The sequence below is a fragment of the Carcharodon carcharias genome, chromosome 22, assembly GCF_017639515.1.
Source record: "Carcharodon carcharias isolate sCarCar2 chromosome 22, sCarCar2.pri, whole genome shotgun sequence".
In the NCBI taxonomy this organism is placed as follows: domain Eukaryota; kingdom Metazoa; phylum Chordata; class Chondrichthyes; order Lamniformes; family Lamnidae; genus Carcharodon; species Carcharodon carcharias.
Window position 1 is genome coordinate 48,241,380 of NC_054488.1, and position 20,593 is coordinate 48,261,972.

Consider the following 20,593-nt stretch of genomic DNA (forward strand, 5'->3'; position numbering starts at 1 on the left):
TATGCTGTAGCCTGTCAATTCTTTTAGGCTTTTTTTCTGCCTCAGGGTTTCTTTTTCTGCTAATTCTAATTCTTCACCACTATCACCACCTCACACTGCCTGCTCCTGACTGACTTATTTCCTGTTTGAAAACTAAAAGCTAGGCTCTATCTTCTCAAAAGGCGAGAGGCGGTTCAATGAATAGAAACCTGTATTGTTGCACAATTTCATAATTTAGCAAAACTATTCGGGTTTGATTTTCTCAACATAACTTCTGTTTCTTTATACGACTGAAGACTAATTAATTAAAAGACATTTTGATCTATTGTTGCATCCCTTTATCAGCTGTAAGATGATACAACTTAAATAATTTCTAAAATAACAGATAAATGGATGAAAGCCCTGGTACATTCGGCCAAAAGATCTTGAAGCCTTCAAGTTTGGACCCAGCAGTAAAAATAAAGACAACTTGATCATCGTCAATGGACACAAATATTCTACATGCCTGACCCGTTCGAACGTGAGTGTGCCAATGTCAACGTGTAGTCGTGCGATAGTTCGGTTGGTGGGTGTGCGCCGGAGCCGACAGCATGCCTGCCGACAATTAAAAGGTCTGTTAAGGCCATTAAGTTACCAATTAAATCAAATTTTTTGCTGCCCGTCCAACCTAATGGTTGGGGGGGGGCAGGCGAAAAGGCCGGGTGGCTTTAGCATTTTTTTGGGAACCTCATCCACAGGCGGGATGTAGTTTCCAAAAGCAAATAAAAATAAAATAAAAACTTTAATTTTTCATTACTTACATGCCCCTGTTCATGTGGCAGAATCACACAAGGGGACATGGCTTATTACATTTCTATTTAAAATTTTTTATTTACATCTCTTCACCTGCCTGAGGCAGCTTTGTGCTCAGGGGTGTTATGGAGTGCTCACTCGCACGGATGCGCAAAGTTTGCACTTGGCCCTCTCGCCCTCCTCACCCCCCGCACAGGCAGCGCTTAGTGGTTCATTGGCCCACCAGCGTGAAATTGAGGTGCGGTGCCGATGGTGGCTGGTGGTCGACTTCCCCGCCGAGCACCCGCACCAAGGACAAAATTCTGCCCAAGGTGTCCACCTATGTGTCAGTTTGCCAAGCGGCATAATTGGAGGAAGGTGAGGTCCTTGTAAACTACCATAAGACTATCCATGCCAAGGTTGACAGAGAAAAGACTTAATTGTGTCCCATTAAAGTGGCAAATACTTTGAGTTGAAAATGTAATGTTTCTCATTCACCAACTGTCTGATGCTCACGTTGTTATTGAGTGGGCAATGCCAGTGCATGCATATGTGTGTCGAGATACATGCACATCTTGCTACTTTGATAGCTAATGAAAATGTTATGGAATTCCCTGGCTCTTTTTGTTGGTTAAATAAGAAAGATTCAACGTAATTCGACCAGAGATTCTTTTGAAGGAAATGAAGATAAACCAGGTTTCATATTGGTAAGATTTTCATAGCCCCCGTTGTGAGGCCAAATTTGTTGCTGTCTTATTTTCCCCATTTTAAGCCTATAGTGACTGTGTTACTCAAAGCTGCCAACTTTTAAGAGGACCAAATTTATGAGCTGGAGAAATCCTGTTGTAATGAGCTTGATGTACGAGACAGGGTTTCTTACTTGAAGCAGATAACTTTATTACAGAGCTCTCTAGGAAGTTACATGCTTGAACCAGGCCCACGACTAGAAAACTCCGCCCCTAAAATTACCCACACTTAAGGGCTCATTCGTCAGTACAATCACGTGACCCTAAAGGCAGTGGGAAAGGTTATACCTTCAGTCACTACACCTGTCAAAATGGGCCTGGAAGGTTTGAATATGGCTAAGAGAGTGAAGGAGCTATGGAATTGCTTCAGGGAGGCGATGCTGAATGCAGTGGACCAGTTGATCAAAGCAAAGGTGAACAGCTTAAAGGCACTCCAGCCTGATTGAATGGGACGACCATGCATCTCAAAGGGGATAAAAATCTTGAGGCCATGAAGGAAAATGGCGACAAATTAAGACAGTTTCAATACCAAAAGGCATATCAGGAGTCTTAAAAAAGGACATGACAATGGCAAAAAAATCTAGAAATGAATATGGAATGAGAAGTGAAGGATAATAATAAAGGTTTTTTTGGTCTATTAAGAAAAATGAGGATGGAGTGGAACGGTTGATTGCTGAGGGATTGACAACTGATGCAAACATGCTCAAGAAGCTTTTTTGCCTCAGTCTTTACCAAGGAGACAAGACAATTTATTCAATCTGGAAAGGGGACTCAGTTGTTACAGAGCTAAGTTGTAATACTATTCACATTACTACCAGTGTGGTTGCTGAATAGTTGCGTAACCTTAAGATAAATAAATCTCAGGGACCGGATGAGGTGCATCTCAGCATCCATTGGGAAATAAGGGAGGAGATGGTTAAGGGCTCGGCGATGCCCTATATGTTAAATATCCCTATAGTGGCCCCCCCCCCAATCCCGGTTCCCCGTGCAAACTCGCCACCCTGAAAAGAGAGAGAGAGGTGGGTGGGGGAAACAGGGAAAAGATTTAATTCTGGATATGCAGTCGTGGGAAACGATTTTAACCCAATTACCGCTCAGAAAATCAGGCAGGTTTCCCGCCCCACCTTATTTTGCTCCCCTTTGTCATTAGTATTGGGCTGGGTGTAAAACTGCCATTCCACCCAATCTCCTGGGTTTCCTGTGGGATGAGTTGGGTTAAAATTCCATTTTTTTTATTCATTCATGGGATGTGGGTGTCGCTGGCTGGGCCAGCATTTATTGCCCATCCCTAATTGCCCTTTGAGAAGGTGGTGGTGAGCTGCCTTCTTGAACCGCCGCAGCCCATGTGGCGCAGGTACACCCACAGTGCTGTTAAGTTCGCAGATGACATGAAAATTGGTGGTATCAAAAGTAGCGAGGAGGAAAGCCTTAGACTACAGGATGATATAGACAGGCTGGTCAGATGGGCAGAGCAGTGGCAAGTGGAATTTAATCCTGAGAAATGTGAGGTGATGGATTTTTTGGAGGATTAACACGGCAAGGGAATTCACAATGAATGGTAGGAGCCAAGGAGGCACAGAGGATCAGCGGGACCTTGGTGTACATATCCATAGATCGCTGTGTGCAGTTCTGGTCGCCACACTATAGGAAGGATGTGATTGCACTGGAGAGCGTGCGGAGGAGATTCACTAGGATGTTGCCTGGGCTGGAGCGTTTCAGCTATGAAGAGAGACTGGATATGTTAGGGTTGTTTTCCTTAAAGCAGAGAAGGCGGAGGGGGGACCCTAATTGAGGTATATAAAATTATGAGGGGCATAGATAATGTAGATAGGAAAAAACTTTTCCCCTCAGCGGAGGTGTCAATAAACAGGGGGCATTGATTTAAGGTAAGGGGCAGGAGGTTTAGAGGGGATCTGAGGAAATTTTTTTTCACCCAGAGGGTGGTTGGAATCTGGACCTCACTGCCTGAGGGGTGGTAGAGACAGGAAGCCTCACAACATTTAAGAAGTATTTAGATGAGCACTTGAAACACCATAGCATACAGGGCTACGAGCCAAGTGCTGGAAAAGGGGATTAGAATAGATAGTTGCTTGATGGCAGGCATGGACACGATGGGCCAAAGGGCCAGTTTCTGTGCTGTATAACTCTTTGACTTTGAAATTGCTGGAATTCTGGTACAAATCTTACAAAAATTACTGACTACTGGATAGCAGGCTGGGGACTGGAGAAATCCAGATGTTAAGTCCACTTTTTAAAAAAAAAAGTAGCAGAAGTAACGCAGGAAACTAGGCCAGTGAGACTGATGTTCATCATGAGTAAAGTTATGAAAATCCTCATTTAAGGTAAGGTAATGGGGAATCTGGATAGGGATAAAGCCACAAAAGATAGCCAATATGTTTTCATAAAATGGAGGTATTGTTAATCTGTCTGTCCGGTTTTCTTTGAGTGGTCGAGTTGTATAGGTTAAGGCAGTAGCTGTGACACACGTGAATTTCAGTAAGGCTTTTGGCACAAAGGCAAAATACTGCAGATGCTGAAAATTGGAAATAAAAAGAGAAAATGCTGGACATACTCAGCAGGCCAGGAGAGAGAAATAGAGTTAATGTTTTGGGCTGATAAACTTTCAGAATGTTTCTGATGAAAGGTAATCGACTTCAAACGTTAATTTTGTTTCTTTCTCCACAGATGCTGTTAGGCCTTTGGAAAGGCTGGTATGTAAAATAAAGGCGGCAGAAATTGATTTAAATATTTCACAATGGATTTATAACTAGTTAATCAGTAGAGCTCAGAAGATGGTGGTACAGACATTGCCATCGGCTGGAATAATTGGGAATTGGGCAAATCGGTGGCAGATCAAATTCATTGTGGAACAACGCAAAAGCCTGTCACAAGACCAGGAAGGGAGGAAAGAAATAATGTGCATAGAAAATGAAAGAGATTCAGTGGCACTGACTGACAATAAAATGGCAGCAAGTAAAGAAAATCACTGTTAGAATGTATTAAAAATGATGTTGGGTTGTATAGAGGTCAATAATTAGGTAAAATAGCAAGGCGAGCCTCCCGCTTGCTAAACTGTTAATGCAACTGCTGTTCTGGTTGTCACAGTACAAAAGGCAGCAATTGAAAAGATTCTGAAGGAAGCTACCGGAATGAATGAGAGGACGGAAGATTGGATTATGAAGAGCAATTACGTAAATTGGGCGTACTGTCACTGGAAAAAGGAAGGTTGCGACTGTTGTTTTCACGCTTTGGTAGGGACTATAATCTAGACCATGATCTAGTTGTTTCATTTGTCTGGAACACAACAGTCAGAGGATATGGGAATAAGTTTAATACTAATCTGCAGAAACATTTCACTTAGCAAGTGGTAAATCCCTTGGGAGACTGTTGAAGCAGATAAGTGTAAAGCCAATAATATTAGCTTATAGTAAATGTGCGATTTGAGACATGACATAAATGTTACAAGCTCAGGAGGACAAGCAACTTTGGACCTATAGTTCCCCAAACTTTTCATCGCGGGGTTTCTGTGCCTCTTGTCTGGGTCTCTTGTCAGCCAACAGAGAAATTTACTGTGATGATTAGTCATTGACTCCATTATCATTGTATTTGTGACTACGAGGATGGTAGAAGATGAATTGAATAGCCCTGGTTTTTTTCTCATCCAGCACTTCCAATGTTCTTCCCTCGACTTCACTTTTAGCACTTGCACATCATGCATGTTGTCCATGACCTGCCACCAAAGACAGAGTATAAAGAAAATGTTATAATCTAGAATTCTAAAACTGTTAAGCGTACATTTTTTTATCATGGGTAATGAATTTGGACAATAGATGAAACCCATTTGTGCATCACTGAGTTCTACCAACATTACTTACTAAAATGGAAAGTTGGACAACACCCAAAATTCCTTTTCAAGAATACATATATTGTAGCACTGTATGCTGTGCAACAAGTCATCAGTTTGTCTTTTTGAATCAAATTATTGCATTTGAAAAGCATATTTTATTTGGAATTAAAAAGCAGTGAAACGTTGGGTGGAATCGTCCAGTCCCATTGGCCGTAGATGTCATGGGAGGCATGAGCGGACGGTATGGTCAGGAGGTCAAAAAGCGGTTTTGCGCTGTCGTGAAACCAGTTTGCGATCACTTGCTTCACCCGTCAATGATGGGCCGTATTTCCCGCCACTGCACATCGGGAACCTAATTTCAATACTTGAGCATCTCATTATCAGCTTTGCTCGCCAGTATCATGCCCCCACGCTGGATCATCTGGGCACATCATGTCAACATGTTTCACAACTGCACATAAGCAATGGCGAGCTGCACTTGGCTCGGGACTTCGAGGTTTGTTTGCCTACCTTGCTTCGGGCAGCACTCGCAGTCATCAGCGCCAGGCTTCACAGGCAGCACCGCGTCACTTTTAGGGGGCTCACAGGCAGGTCTCTACCTACCAGACCCTAAGACGGGGGTATCTTTTCAATGGCTGCAGGGCTAGGCCTTGCTTTGGGAAGGGGGAGAAGTGGCTTCAGGCAAGGAAAGAGGCTGCTGGGAGAGGGCTGTACTGGGGAAGGGGGGTATTGCAGGGTGTGGGGGGCACATGTTGACCTGTGCAAGATGGTGAGGGCTGAAGCGGCAGTCTCCAGAGGAGATGAGGCTAGATGGAGATGTGAGGGTGTGTGTGAGAGAGTGAGTGGTGATGTCCCTTGAGCTGGCAGTGAGTGAGATGCCAGTGAATGTGTGATGGGCTTGTGTGTGTGTGGGTTTAGTGTGATAAGATGGTTGTCTTACCCTGGTGGCACGGATGAGATCATTCACCCGTTTTCTGCAATGGATGGCTGACTTTTGTGTGAAGTGTTGGCACTGACCACCTCAGCCATCGCTTCTCAAGCCGGAGTGGTGAGATTGCTGGATCTCCTGTGGCCAGAACGGTGGTAGAGAACATCGTAGCGGGCCTCCATGGTGTCTAGAAGGCGTCCCAGGATTGCATCGCTGAATGGGGTTGGGGGGGGTGGGGTTTACATTCTTCTTGGCTTCTGGGGCCATGTCTTCATTGACCAGTCTTGTGCTGCAATCATTGAGAACTGTGCGCCCAGCTGCAGTTTACATATGGCGTCCGGCATGGCGGGCAAATCAGAGGCTGCCGGCCAACAAGATGGCATGTTTCCTGCATAATTAATGAAGTGGGAAGGGGACGAAACAGCCCACCATTACGGCCGGCAGATAAAACAACCTTTTTCTCACACCCATTACTGCACTTAGTGCAAATCTGGGACAATTCCGCCTGTTGAATTTGTATTTACACATAAAACGTATTTTGTGAAAATGAATTAATTGATGATTTGGCAGACTTCAAAATTAAAATGCTTGTGAAAATAGCCAGGTGAAGAACACGGATGTGCAAGTTGTCCTTGTTGAAGCTAGCTCTTGTATCTTGCTAAAATCAAATAGATTGCTTCACAAAGTCTTGTCTCATTTAACTGATTGATTGCTCAGCTTGAGGTGACAGCATTTGCTGCTTGGATCATTTTTAGATTGCAAGTTAAAGATGTGACCTTATCAGTTTTGTGCTCCTGTGAAAATCTCTTCAAGGCAGGGAGAGGACATAATGATGATGAATGGTTCTGGACGTTATATCAAGATGCCTCACACAGTGACAGGTTTCTGGCTTTCAAAATAAACTAACGAGGCTAGAAATTGTCCTGTGCTTCGGGAGTAAATGAATATTTAACATATTTCTATGAATCAACTTTGCTAGTTTAACAGAGGCTTTAACCTGTATTTAAAAATGCTCATCTGTTAAATAGATGACACAATAATTTGATACAGACATGCTAATATCCCACCAATATAACGATGTGGACTTAGGAATTGGAACATGCCTGAATCATGGACAAGGCTCATGAGACCAGCAGCAGAACCAAGTTAAATTGGCTGGTCTTTAAGATAATACCAGAGAGCTGTATGCACAAGCCAGCGTCCTAGGGAACAACTTGTCTGTTGTTGCAGAGGGTGTGCAAATCTGGCAGCTAGGTTAATGGATGAGATAGTGGGGGGTGAGCATTGGCTAGCAACAACCCAAGGTTTTAATGTGGAAGTGGCAGGAGAATTTCTGCTCCTCCTGGTTCCAGCTTAAGTGAAGTATCTTTCTGGGTGGCAGTCTCCAGCGATCTCTTTAAGGGCCGCTTGGTTTGGCTGCTCTGTACCTGAGAAACAATTTTTAGAGGGCTCAGAATGGGAAATTAGGCCTTCGATATATATAACAATGAGCCAACTGTCAGTTCCAGCTGGGTGCCCTGCAGAACCAACGCCTGGATGCTATATTGGGTCCTGCTGCACCCATTTATCATCTGATAAAAAAGAGTGCTGCACAATCAGATTTCTGGGCCATGGCTTTTATTGCCTATTCATAGAACTGACCCGCCAAACTTTGGTAGGACTGCATTTTACTTCTGGCAAGCCATCACTCAGAAGCAAAGCAAAAATGTCAGTGAGAAAGCATTTCAGCAGGCCACAATTAAATGTTTTGGGTGGTTGTGGCTGGGGAACTGCGTAACTAAGATCGCACGATTAAACTGGAACTGAGTTTGGACTTTTCGGAATGACTTCTTACCGGACATGACTGCAGTATAGTGTTTTTTTTGGCGGTTTGAATGTCGTTCGGAGTCATTTGGCAATTCCACTCGGAAAGGGCATGGGGATAAAATAATACAGAAGATCGTAAAAGAATTGCAATAGAAAGGACATGGTACATATGAACATACAGGCTCCTTAGACAGCACCTTCCAAACCCACGACAACTACCACCTAGAAGGACAAGGGCAGCAGATAGATGGGAACACCGCCACCTGGAAGTTCCCCTCCAAGTCACTCACCATCCTGACTTGGAAATATTTTGCCATTTCTTCATTGTCACTGGGTCAAATCCTGGAACTCCCTTCCTAACAGCACTGTGGGTGTACCTACACCACATGGAGTGCAGCAGTTCAAGAAGGCAGCTCACCACCGCCTTCTCAAGGGCAACTAGGGATGGGCAATAAATGCTGACCCAGCCAGCGAAGCCCAGATCCCGTGAATAAAAAAGAAATACAAAACTGGAGCAACAGTAGGCCATTTGGCCCCTCGAGCCTGCTCTACCCTTCAATAAGATCATGACTGGGTTGTTTGTGTTTTGAATTCCACATTCCCACATTCCCACCTATCCCCGATAACCTTTGCTTGCCTTGTCTAAAAAGAATCTACCTAGCTCCATTTTAAAAATATTCAATGACCTTGCCTCCACAGTCTTCAGAGGCAGAGAGTTCCAAAGTTGCAGAACACTTTGAGAGAGAAGATTTCAACTCATCAGTGTCCTAAAAGGGTGACCCCTAATTTTAAAACAATAGCCCCTAGTTCTGGACTCACTCACAAGAGGAAACATCCTTTCCATGTCCACATTGTCAATACTGTTCAGGACCTTATATACTTCAATCAAGTCACTCTTTTAAACTCCAGTGGAAACAAGTCCAGCCTGCCCAACCTATCCTCATAAGACAACCCACTCATTCCAGGTATCAATCTAGTAAACCTCCTTTGAACTGCCTCCAATGCATTTACATCCTTAAGTAAGGAAACCCAAACTGCACACAATATTCAAGTTGTGGTCTCACCAATGCACTGCATTACTGAAGCATAACATCCTTACTTTTATGTTCAATTCCTCTCATAATAAAGGATAGCATTCTGTTAGCCTTCTTAATTACTTGCTGTACCTGCATACTAACTTTTTGTGACTCATGAACTAAAACACCTCGGAATTCTGCAGCCGTTCTCCATTTAAGTAATACCCTGCTTTTTTATTCTCCCTGCCAACGTGTACAACTTTACATTTTCCCACATTAAACTCCATCTGCCAGGTATTTGCATCCCCCCCCCCACTCAACCTATCTAGATATATCTGAAACCTCTTATGTAATCTTCACAATATACTTTCCTACCTATCTTTCAGTCACCTGCAAATTTAGCTACTATGCCTTTGCTCCCCTCATCTAAGTTATTGATATAAATTGTAAAAAGTTGAGGCTTCCGCACAGACTCCTCCTGCAGGACTCCACTCGTCACATCCTGCCAATCCGAAAAAAAACATTTATGCATACTCTCTGTTTTCTGCCAAGCAGCCAATCTTCTATCCAGGCTGGTATGTTACCCCCTTCACTGTGAGCTTTTATTTTCTGCAATAACCTTTGATGTGTCACCTTATCAAATGCCTTCTGGAAATTCAAGTACAGCACATCTACAGGCTCCCCTTTATCTACAGTGCATGTTCCTCCTTCAAAGAACTCCAATAAATTGGTTAAACATGATTTCCCTTTCACAAAACCATGCTGACTCTTCCTGATTGCCTTGGCTTTTTCGAAATGCCTTATAACTCCCTTAATGATCGATTCCAGCACCTTCCCCATGACAGACATCAGGCTAACTGGCCTGTAGTTTCCTGTTTTCTGCCTCTCTCCCTTCTTGAATAGCAGGGTTATGTTTGCTACTTTCCAATCTTTTCAGAATCCAGCAAATTTTGGAAAATTGACACCAATGTATCGATTACCTCATTTGCCACCCCTTTTAAGACCTTAGGACGAAGTCCATCAGGACCTGGAGACTTGTTGGTAATTCTATCCCAGGATGGATTTAGGCACAGGGGACCAAATTTTGCCACCCTAAATTGGGCCAAAACGGAGGTGGGACAGCAAAAGTTGGTGCTGGTGGCCTGTGTGCCCGTCTACCGACTTTGCTTAATTTCCCGAGGGTGGGGTGGGGGAGAGTGGGGGCGTGGGCCGGAAAGTGAAGTCATCCTGCCTTGGGTGCGTTGAGGTCATTAGGGAACTCGTTAAGAGCTCGCCTTCTGACTTCCCGAAACTTTCTCTGAAGCAGACCAACTGCATCTTGGCAGAACTGGGGCGGCAGTGCTGAAACCGTTTTTATTTGATGGAAAAAAGTGAAAGTCTGGACGTAAAAACGACTGATCAGCAATGATATTTTAAAACCAGCCTTTCCTTACCCTATCCCAAGTCGCAGCTCTCCATTTGCCCTGGCTACTTTGAAGATGGAGATCCTCTAAGTCTTTTTAACACCCCGTTCAGTGCAACGACGGTCAATTCAGGTCAGGTTGTTGCCCACTTTCCTGGTGCCTCGTCTCCATTCCCACCTTCCCTGTCACTAGTTGGGCCGCAAACCCAGGAGTGCAATGTGGGATTGGACCTGCCTCCGATGTGAAAATTTGATCCAAACTGTAGTAGTAAAAGGGAGAACTCCCTTTTCCTCTGGCTTGTGTTATGTCCAACCTGGAAAAGCTTGTAAAAAGTAGAGAACGTTCCTTTTTCTGTTGCAGTGTCAGCTGTGCCTTGTTCACTAGCACAATTACCTCTGAGGTACAAGCTTCTGGGCTCAAGTCCCACTCCAGCGCTTGGGGACAAAAACCAATGCTGACACACTCCAGTGCAGCACTGAGGGGGCACTGAACTGTCAGAAGTGCTGTTTTTCAGATGAACCCCCATCTGCCTGCGAGGATGGATGTAAAAGATCACATGATGCTACCTTGAAGAAGAGCGAGGCAGTTATCCTGGGTGTCCAAGCCAATGTTTATCCTTTAATCAACACCACGAAAACAGATTATCTGGTCTTTATCACATTGCTGTTTGTGGGAGTTTGCTGGACGCAAATTAGTTGCCACTTTTCCTACATTCCAACAGCGACTACACTTCAAAAAGTACTTCATTATCTGCCAAGCACTTTGAGAAGTCTGGAGGTTGTGAAAAGCATTATATAAATGCAAATTCTTATTCTTTTTTTGCAGACCCCTTTTTTAAGTGAAAAAACCCAACTATTTTAGCAAGGTTAAAAAATAAACTACAGTTTGTACTCCCTTTTCCTCTGGTTTGTGTTATGTCCAACCTGGAAAAGCTTGTAAAAAGTAGAAGAATGTTCCTTTTTCTGTTGCAGTGTCAGCTGTGCCTTGTTCACTAGCACAATTACCTCTGAGGTACAAGCTTCTGGGCTCAAGTCCCACTCCAGCGCTTGGGGACAAAAACCAATGCTGACACACTCCAGCGCAGTACTGAGGGGGCACTGAACTGTTGTTGAAATTGTGTGTAAATGTCAACCCCCGATTTTTGGCCAAAAAATCCTTAATTTTGCTGGAAAAAGAGACAAGTTGAAGCTTTTCATTTTGCACTTATCAAGACACTTTGCAAGAATACCAATATAAGGGGAAAACAACAATTTATACTATTATGTGAAAAGAGTGTTGATAGGTTGGCAAGTGGACTCTATTGGTAGAGGCATTATCATGGAGAATGCACCAGTGATGATGACTGACAATTGAGTGATGGTGACTGAGCATTGTTTGAAATTTAAACCAGTCAGCTTGACCCTGATTGGTTAAGGCATTGCCCTGAGGAATGAGTCAGTGAATGGCTGTCACTTAATTTGTTTATCTGAAACAGGTGCAGCCTGTTTACATGTTCTTTTTGTCTGCAAAGAATAGGTCTCTGTGTATGAATCCTTAATTTATGATATATCTCGGGTGTAAATCAACTCTAGTTTTTGAGGGATAGTAGAACAATGTGTTTTTTCATGTTTTTTGGTATACAGCGCCAACACAAGTATAAACACAAGTTACTACTGGTAAAAATAATTTCCTAATATTAACATCATACTACCAATACTATTAAATAATCTACACTTTAATCCCAATATCCTCTGGTACCACACTCCATTTTATGTCTTATAAAGCTATTTGAGATGAGAAATACCAGCAGTTATGAGTCCATTTGGAGGTAGGATGTCAGTAAAACAACAGCTGACTCTACCAACAGTGTTGCCAGGTTGGAAACTGTGTTTCTGCCAATCCTGGCCTTCAAACCAGCCAACACTATGATAAGTAACCTGTTGTTACTGGTACTTTAATTTCCTGATATTTATGGTCATATCTACTAATTCTTTTAGATATGTGCATTTTCCTCTGCTGCAATGGATGATACGAGAGGACAGCACCACAATTAACATAAATTAAAGCGTCAGATAAATCTTTATTTGTAGATTTAAAGTGGAATATGGAGATTAAGATTTGTCCTCATCATATCCAAGGAGAAATCTAGGCTATGGCTACCACTGCTTAGCCTACCAAAAGCATAGCATAGCTTACAGGTAACTGGTAAATGTTTTTCAAGTTTTAAGATAACAGTTGTCCTTCCGACATACATGGATTTCAACGCCTCAAAAATATTACTCGTGTATGGGTGGACCCCTGCTTTTTGCTTAAAAATTTGCTGTAAAAAAACTTGACTTTTAATTAATTCTTTCACGGGTTGTGAGTGTCACTGGCTGGGCCAGCAAATTATTGCCCATCCTTAATTGCCCTTGAGAAGGTGGTGGCGAGCTGCCTTCTTGAACTGCTGCAGTCCATGAGTGTAGGTACATCTACAGTGCTGTTAGGGAGGGAGTTCCAGAGTATATACAAGTATACTTTTACACAGATATATATGGTACATTCTACCTGAATACCAGCTAGATTACACAACTTGCCATACAGCAACAGATTGGAAGAGACATCCATTCGTCTTCAGTGTTTTGGGCCTACCCTGGACAGGAGCAGATTGGGGACACAGAGCCTTTTGCTTCTGCACAATGTGAAATTTTGGCATTGGCATGGCATTTTCTGACCACTAAAAGTAGGTTCACAGAATCTTGGACTGGTAGACCACTGAGGAGGCCATTTGGCCCAACGTTCCTGTGCCTGCTGTTTGAAAGAGCGATCTGATTTATCTCGGTCTCCTGCTCTTTCCCCATAGCCTTGCAAAATTTTACCCTTCCAATATTCAACCAATTTCTTTTGCAAGTTATTATTGAATCTGCTTCCACCACCCTGTCAGGCTGTATTGGTTGTGAATCACATCCTGGTGGTGTCCAAATTCCCAATAGGCATTGCCTGTGTGTGCCAAGAGTAGTAGTAGTGATCTGATTATGGGCCGGTCTTCTGCTCATTTCTCCACGTCTTGCAGTCTTGCACTTTCTTCGTCAGTTCCTTGTGGGAGCCTCTTTGAGTGCTGGAGCATTAAATACCCTAATGAAACTACTTGCCAGACATGCGACAACCTATTGATCATTTATCACTTTTTTATCATTTGCTTGAACACCAAACATTGGCCTGGATTTTGCGATGAAGGCTATAATTTTTTTTTAACCTTTGTCTTTCTGTTTCTTTCATTTCTCCTTAATTCCATATTTTCCTGTCTATATTTTCCTTTCCCTCCTGGCCATCACACTGAATTATATTTTCAAATTTATACTTTCTACTTTTAACTCCGTGGCCTTGATTTTAGCTTGGAGTCATGTTCCCTGCAGGGTTGGTTGCTGTTTTAAGGCCAGAAAACCCTGCAATATGGTGGCTCACAGCCACCTGATTTTACAGGCTAGAGGCCACAGCAGACTGAAAGCAGTTGGTTAGTGGGAATAGGGTGGGAGAGATGTGGGAGGGTGCTGGTTGTGAGGGGCTTCTGACTGCAAAATGGCACCTGATTGCAGGGGCATCCAACTGGGGGAGGGAATCCTATGGCGGCCAGGGGTAGGGGCTGATAGTGAGGGGAGCAGATGGATTAGGAGTAACTGTTTACTGGGTGGCCTATTGGGCCTGGAAATAACTCTCCTGCTGCTCCTGCCAATTTCATTAATGCACGCCATATTGTAGAAATGGGCATAAACAAACAGAAATCAGCACAAAGTGTTGGAGCCGAAGGAATTCACCATCAAACTCCCAACATTTATTCCTTTTTTTAAGTATGAAAGTTAAGTTTTAAGGCATCTAACTACCATTTATGCACATTAGGGTCAGCAGATTTAAGAACATGCAAGAATGGAAGCTTCTCAACTGTGACTTATATTGATACCATCAGTAAAAGTGACTAATCTGTGATTGTTGTAAAAGCTCCAATAGTTCACGAATGCCCTTTAGGGAAGGAAGCCTGCCTTCTTTATTCAGTCCTGTCTGTCTATACCTCCCATCCCACACTGACGGGCTTGTCTCTTAACTGCCAAAAACGAGATAGAGCAATTTAATTCAATAAAACTCCAGGAGAGAAAAGACCCAAACGGCACAGTGAGCTGACCAGCTAGCACCCACTTCAAGCAGTGTGCGTTTCAGATACCCTGACTGCCTAATGGGACCATTGGTCATTTAAAGCATTACCAGGGCTTCACTAAACCTAGTCCACACCAGGTGCTCAAACCCTGAGCATCACTTAATGGTGTGCTCAGTGAAATGTGTACAGAATGGGGCAAAGACCTAGGTTCCCAATGACCCAAAACACTTCCGTCCACACACACTACTGACATCAATCTTAACAAAGTGCCCCCTGGGTCTGATGAACAGTGAAGTGAAAGTATTGGGCACGTTTTCTAAAGTACTTGCCACTGCCAAGACAAGTTGGAAATTATAGGCATCAATATTTGCGTTCCATCCATAAATGGAAATGCATTGGAAATTTTCCTGTAAAATTCCATTATTTTCTGGCGGCAAGATTGTGGTCACCAAGGTTCACTTGAAAATTTAGGCTACAATTGAAACATAAGTTCATTCATCGTCCTTCAGGTCTGATGCTCACAGGTGCCAATAACAATGACTTACCATCCTTATAATTGTATGGACCAATGTAGCGTTAAACATTGGACTATATGACTAAGGCTGGGATATCCAGGTCCCGCCTGTCACCAGGATCTTCTGGTTGGTGAAAGTAAATGGACTTCTGGCTGGCCCCGCTGTACCCCCCATGGCGGGTCCCGCCATGGTGGGGTCAGAAGATCCCGGCCTTATTCACTACATTAAGAATGCACGTAGTCAATAAAAGAACATTGATTGTCAAACCCCATTATTCACTTTGCCCATAGAGTCAGTACAGTAATAGCATTCTTCAGTACAGTATGTAAATTGTATAAATGAAGGTTAAATGTATATAGGTGGGGGGATGCTCTTTGAATGATTACCTGTACATATATGAAGAGACACTTTGTTAGACCCAACTGTCTGCCCCTCTTCTGTGGTTACATCCACGCCCAGGTTTCATTGGAGAGGGAGCATGTGGTGTACTTGAGGCCTTCCACAACTGGTGGGCGCTGCAGGGGATGGAGTGCATCATCAGCCCCAGAAGGACATTTTAATTTAATTTGATAAGCTTCCTTTGTAGTTTTGTTTTAATTAGTGCCGACTTAAGGGGTTGATAATTAGTTAACTTGTTTATTTGTTTTTAGTTCACTTCAGAAGAGTATAAGTAGATATTTATTGACTCCAGTGGTGAGTTGATATAGTTAAATACATTTGTAATGTCTCATTGGGCTGATTTTGTGGGGGGGGGGTGGGGGCGCTTGCCGATGCGCAAAATGATGCGGGATGATGTTGGTGTCGGGCGTAGCATAGCACTTCCTGCCGGACGTCACGCTGGGCGGGCCTTGATTGGCCCGCCCACTCAAAATGGTGGTGGGGCCCGCTTCTCTGGCAGGGATCGGCTCCTCGCCCGCCGGAGATTGGGTCAGGCCCGCCTGCCCGACAGGCAGAAATTCTGCCCACTTTGCGCATAAACTGAGTAAAGATTTGAGTTCTGGTATCCTCCTTCATCAACTGGCTTTAGTACTCCGCATACAACTTGCAAACTCAGATTATACCATAGCTTTGGTCAGTTTATTAATTATATTCCCTATCTCTCATGTAGAGAAATTTTAACTGTTGGCATTACACCCCTGATGTCACCTAACCATTTAGCTATATAGTGTTGCATCTGGATTGGTTTCTGATAGTCAAACTCACTAAATAGGCCATGCTTTTAAAATGTAGAACTTTTGGACTTTTTTTTTGTACTTCATAGAGTAAATCCAGACAGACGGGCAAAGGGTAGCTTTGTCAAATTTTAATCTTCTTTGTGGAACGTAGTGTACACCAAACCACTTCCTTGAACCTCTGATTGGCCACACTCCCTTAGCAACATGATAAAGGCATTTCCCAGAATCAGGTGACAGCCTTCTGGCTAATTTGCCGATTGAATTATCTGCCGAGGGCCAGGTGGTTACACCTTTTGTTGTTTGGTAATTTAAAGGAACAATGAACAACATGCTCAGTTTCACTAAGCCTTTGACAAGTTTACATTTATAAATTATGACCTTTCATTCCTGGAAAAATCTGTGCTGAGAGTGATGAACTGTGAACACAGTGCTAGGGAGCAGTGTACTGAGGTGACTGCAAGCAATTTAGGGATATTGGGCTGTTTCTGTAGCTATATTAAGCTTCCAATGCATCTTGGCTTTGCCCTGGTAGTTAACCTTAGTGTGGCTGTTGGAAAGCCTGGCTTAAAGTTCTGATTTAAAGGGATCTGCCAACTTAAAAGTAAATGGCAGCAAATATATTAAAGACTCAACGTGAACTTTAACCATTTCTCAGCCTTTGTCACATCTGGGAATGGGCAGGGCAGGGAAGAAATGCCAGGTAAAACTGAAGTGCAATAATTCCTGAGATTGTGGGGAAGCACATTGTATGTAAAGATCCAGCGAGCATGATCTCTGCCCTGACTCTCCCACTTCCAGGCTGGACTACATGAAGATCTTCACTTTGATGTAAGGCCAACATTTTGGAAATTTCTAGGTGCCTCATTCGAAACCTGCCCAATCCAAAATAAGACCGGCAACAGCCCAGTCCTTCTCACCTGTACAATAGAGCTCCATGTGTCACTCGGTCTGAATTCGGAACCTGTCAACTTTGGTATATACGTATGTCTCTGTGCAAACTGCAGGAAATATGTGTAAGTAAGAGAAATGCTCAACATTTCAAAGACATGTATTTTAAAATGAAGATTGCTTTATGGTGGCAACCTTCTATTTACTGTGCTCTTCAATAAAACAAGCCAATGTTTCTCAATCATTTTTAACTAAACTGTTCCATTCCATTCTTTACATTATAACTCTTCATCCCAATGTGCCAAATGTGGTGTTTATTTATTAATGTTGCACGCTTTCCATTTTCATATTGATGTTTCTTCCTGTGTTTCCCATCAACAACCATTTGGGACTTCAGCATTTAGAGTCCCATTCTTTTCATTTTCATTGCATCGCAAGAGTTTATTGTAAATGTACTCACTCTTCATCATTTGGACAATTTTAATTGTTCCACCATTGGTGGCCATACCTTCAGTTGCCACGTTCCCTAAGCTCTGGAAATGCCTTCCTAAATCTCCCTGCCTGCCTATGTTTGAGTGAAAATAGACATTGATAAAATGGGTGCATGAATGGCTATAATTTCAGGTACAGCCCCCACAGAAAAGTCTATCCCATTGTTTGCCTAGGTCAGGGATTTCCATATTTGACTCATGGGGCAGAATTTTTACCCCATCGGGCGGGCACAGCGGGAGCGGCTTTGCAACAGACTACCGCCTGTGATCGGGCCCCATCTGTGATTTCACGCTGGCTGGCTAATTAATGGCCAACTCTGCTGCTTCTCTCTGCTGGGCTTGCCATTAGCTGGGCCTAGTTGTTACCTCAACCTCCCAATCCCCAGAGTTACAGCTATAAAATCAGTGCGGCACGATTGACATAGTCAGATCGTGAGTTATGGATTGAAAATGACCCCACACCTGCCTGTAGGAGTTTGGAAATCAATGATAACACACTAGCACCAGATGGGGAAAGAATGACCTTGGGCAGGTAAGTCAATGCCTGATTTGAGCCCTTCCCAAAAACCATTCCTGGCTGATGATGGGGGTGGGAGGAGGGTTAAAATTTCTCACTTGTACCTCCCAGCGTACTCGTGAAATATAAATCACGTTCAAGGTTCTTGCATGTGCACCCTTTATCTATGTAGTTGCCTGTTTGACAGAAATTGAGAGGCATAATTTGCTCCCATGCTTGCCCCAGCCTGGTATAAGAATTTTTTAAAAATCCTTTATGCTGTTTGTTAACCACTTGCATAATTACATTTGGACAAAAACACTACTTGTTTGGAACATGTTCAATCTAAGTATGTAAAAAGGACAATATGGCACTAAATGGCAGAGGATGGTATGGGAATGAAAGATGGATATTTGATAGCTACAGGCCTTACTCTGTATCTAACACATATAAAGCTTCTGAATTGAAAATGTTTAATGGTGCCCGAAGTGGAAAAGAGTTCCAACATTAACAACTCATATTAACGGACCTAAAGGTTCTTCAAAAAAAAAGAAATGTGTTGTTAATTGTAGTTAACTTTTCCTTTTAATTTAATTATTTGGCATTTCAGTTTTATTTAAAATAAAGACAGGAAACACAAAACAGAAACATACAGTTCACACAGAGTGAAGGAACTTGGAAAATATTCCATGGTGCATAAGTGAAATTTGGCAACACTGAGTGTATTTAGCGAACTGAGCATGGAAAACTGGACAGTTGGGAATCATTTTGTGCTTGGATGAGCATTTTGTACTCCAGAGCTATGCTTGGATCAGGAATCCTAAACAAAAGAGATGAATGGGAAGTCTTTTAGTGTACTGGAATTCTGTGCTTGTATCAAATATCGCTTGTCTGGAATGGTCTGGAGATGAATTGTGACTGGTTGATATAAAGAGATTCGCATTAGGGAGCCAAGACAATGAAAAGCATTTGAGAAGATTTGTAAAGACTTTACTGTGCGACATGGGGATTGAAAAAAGCCCACTCTAATTATTAACTACAGGTCCAAATGATCAGCTTTCTGTTCATTCTTAAATGATCAATCATCTTGAAAGTTATGCATACTCGGAACCTGAGAAAACGAGCAAAGATGAACCAACAGCTTCAAAATGGAATGAAACGGCTCCCAAAAAGGTGACCGCTCAAGTGCAGCCCAGATTCTAACCTTATCGCATGTGAAAACAAGTAGGGCAGAATTTTCTGCCCCATTGGCGTCGGGCATCATGGTGGCCGTGAGCAGACAATATGGCAGGAAGGCCAAAAATCAGCTTCATGCCATCGTGCAACCACCTGTCAATGGCAGGCTGTGTTTCCCACTGCCACACATCGGGAACTTCATTGTAATACATCTGCATCACATAAGCCCTGCTCGCCGGATCAGCCCCCCCACCCCCGCCATGCTGGATCATCCGGTCTTGTGCGATTGCACGCTGATGTGTTTCACGACTGTACATAAGTGACGTGCACCTGGCGCTCAGGACTTCGAGGTTTATTTACCTACTTTGCTTTGGGAAGCACTCGTGATCATCAGCGCCAAGCTTCACAGGCAGCACCACATCACTTTTAGCGGGCTCACGGGCGGGTCTCTACCTACCAGACCAGCTGTAAAGTGGTAGTGGCTTTTCAACAGCTGCAAGGCTAAGGTTTGCTTAGGGAAGGGGGAGAAGTGGCCTCAGGCAAGAGAAGAGGCTGCAGGGCAAGGGCTGTACTGGGGAAGGGGAGTGTCCCAAGGAGGTGGGGGGGCACATCTTAATCTGTGCAAGTTGTCTCAAGAAGGTGAGGAGTGAGGAGGTAGTCACCAGAGGAAATAAGGCCAAGTGGAGATGTAAGACCGTGTGAGAGAGAATGAGTGGCGATGTCCCTTGAGCTGGCAATGAGTGAGATACCAATCAATGTATGGTAGTTTTGTGAGTTTAGAGTGATAAGATGGTTGCCTTACCCTGGTGGCACGGATGAGATTTTCATCTGTTTCCTGCTCTGGATGGCTGACCTCTTGTGTGCAGCATTGGCACTGACCACCTCTGCCACCGACTGCCAAGCCAGAGTGGTGAGACTGATAGGCCAGAGCAGGGGTAGGGGATTTCGTGGGGCCTCCATGGTGTACAGAAGGGGTACCAGGAATGTGTCACTGAATCAGGGGCCTGCACTCGCCTTGGCTTTTGGGGTCATGTCTTCACTGGTGCCCCCCTGGGCTGCAAGCATTGAGAACTGTGTGCGTGTGGCTGCGGTTTAAATATGGTGTCCTATATGAGGGGGTACCGAGGTAACAGCGCGGCGGGCAAATCAGAGGTCACCTGCCAGCGAGAAATTGTTATTTCCTGTGGCTACATAATCTGGGACAATTCCTCCCATAGTTACAAACGGCAGGATTTTCCCTTCACCAGT

General features: G+C 43.6%; 1 long non-coding RNA gene across 1 annotated transcript in view; it reads left to right on the forward strand.

The window, feature by feature from the left end:
- The first annotated feature begins 380 nt into the window (after nt 1-380).
- LOC121293748 overlaps nt 381-20,593 on the forward strand; it is a 43,073-nt gene continuing 22,860 nt past the window's right edge. Inside the window, exon 1 of the long non-coding RNA XR_005946593.1 lies at nt 381-499. This is a non-coding gene — a long non-coding RNA (uncharacterized LOC121293748). The remainder of the gene's footprint in view (nt 500-20,593) is intronic.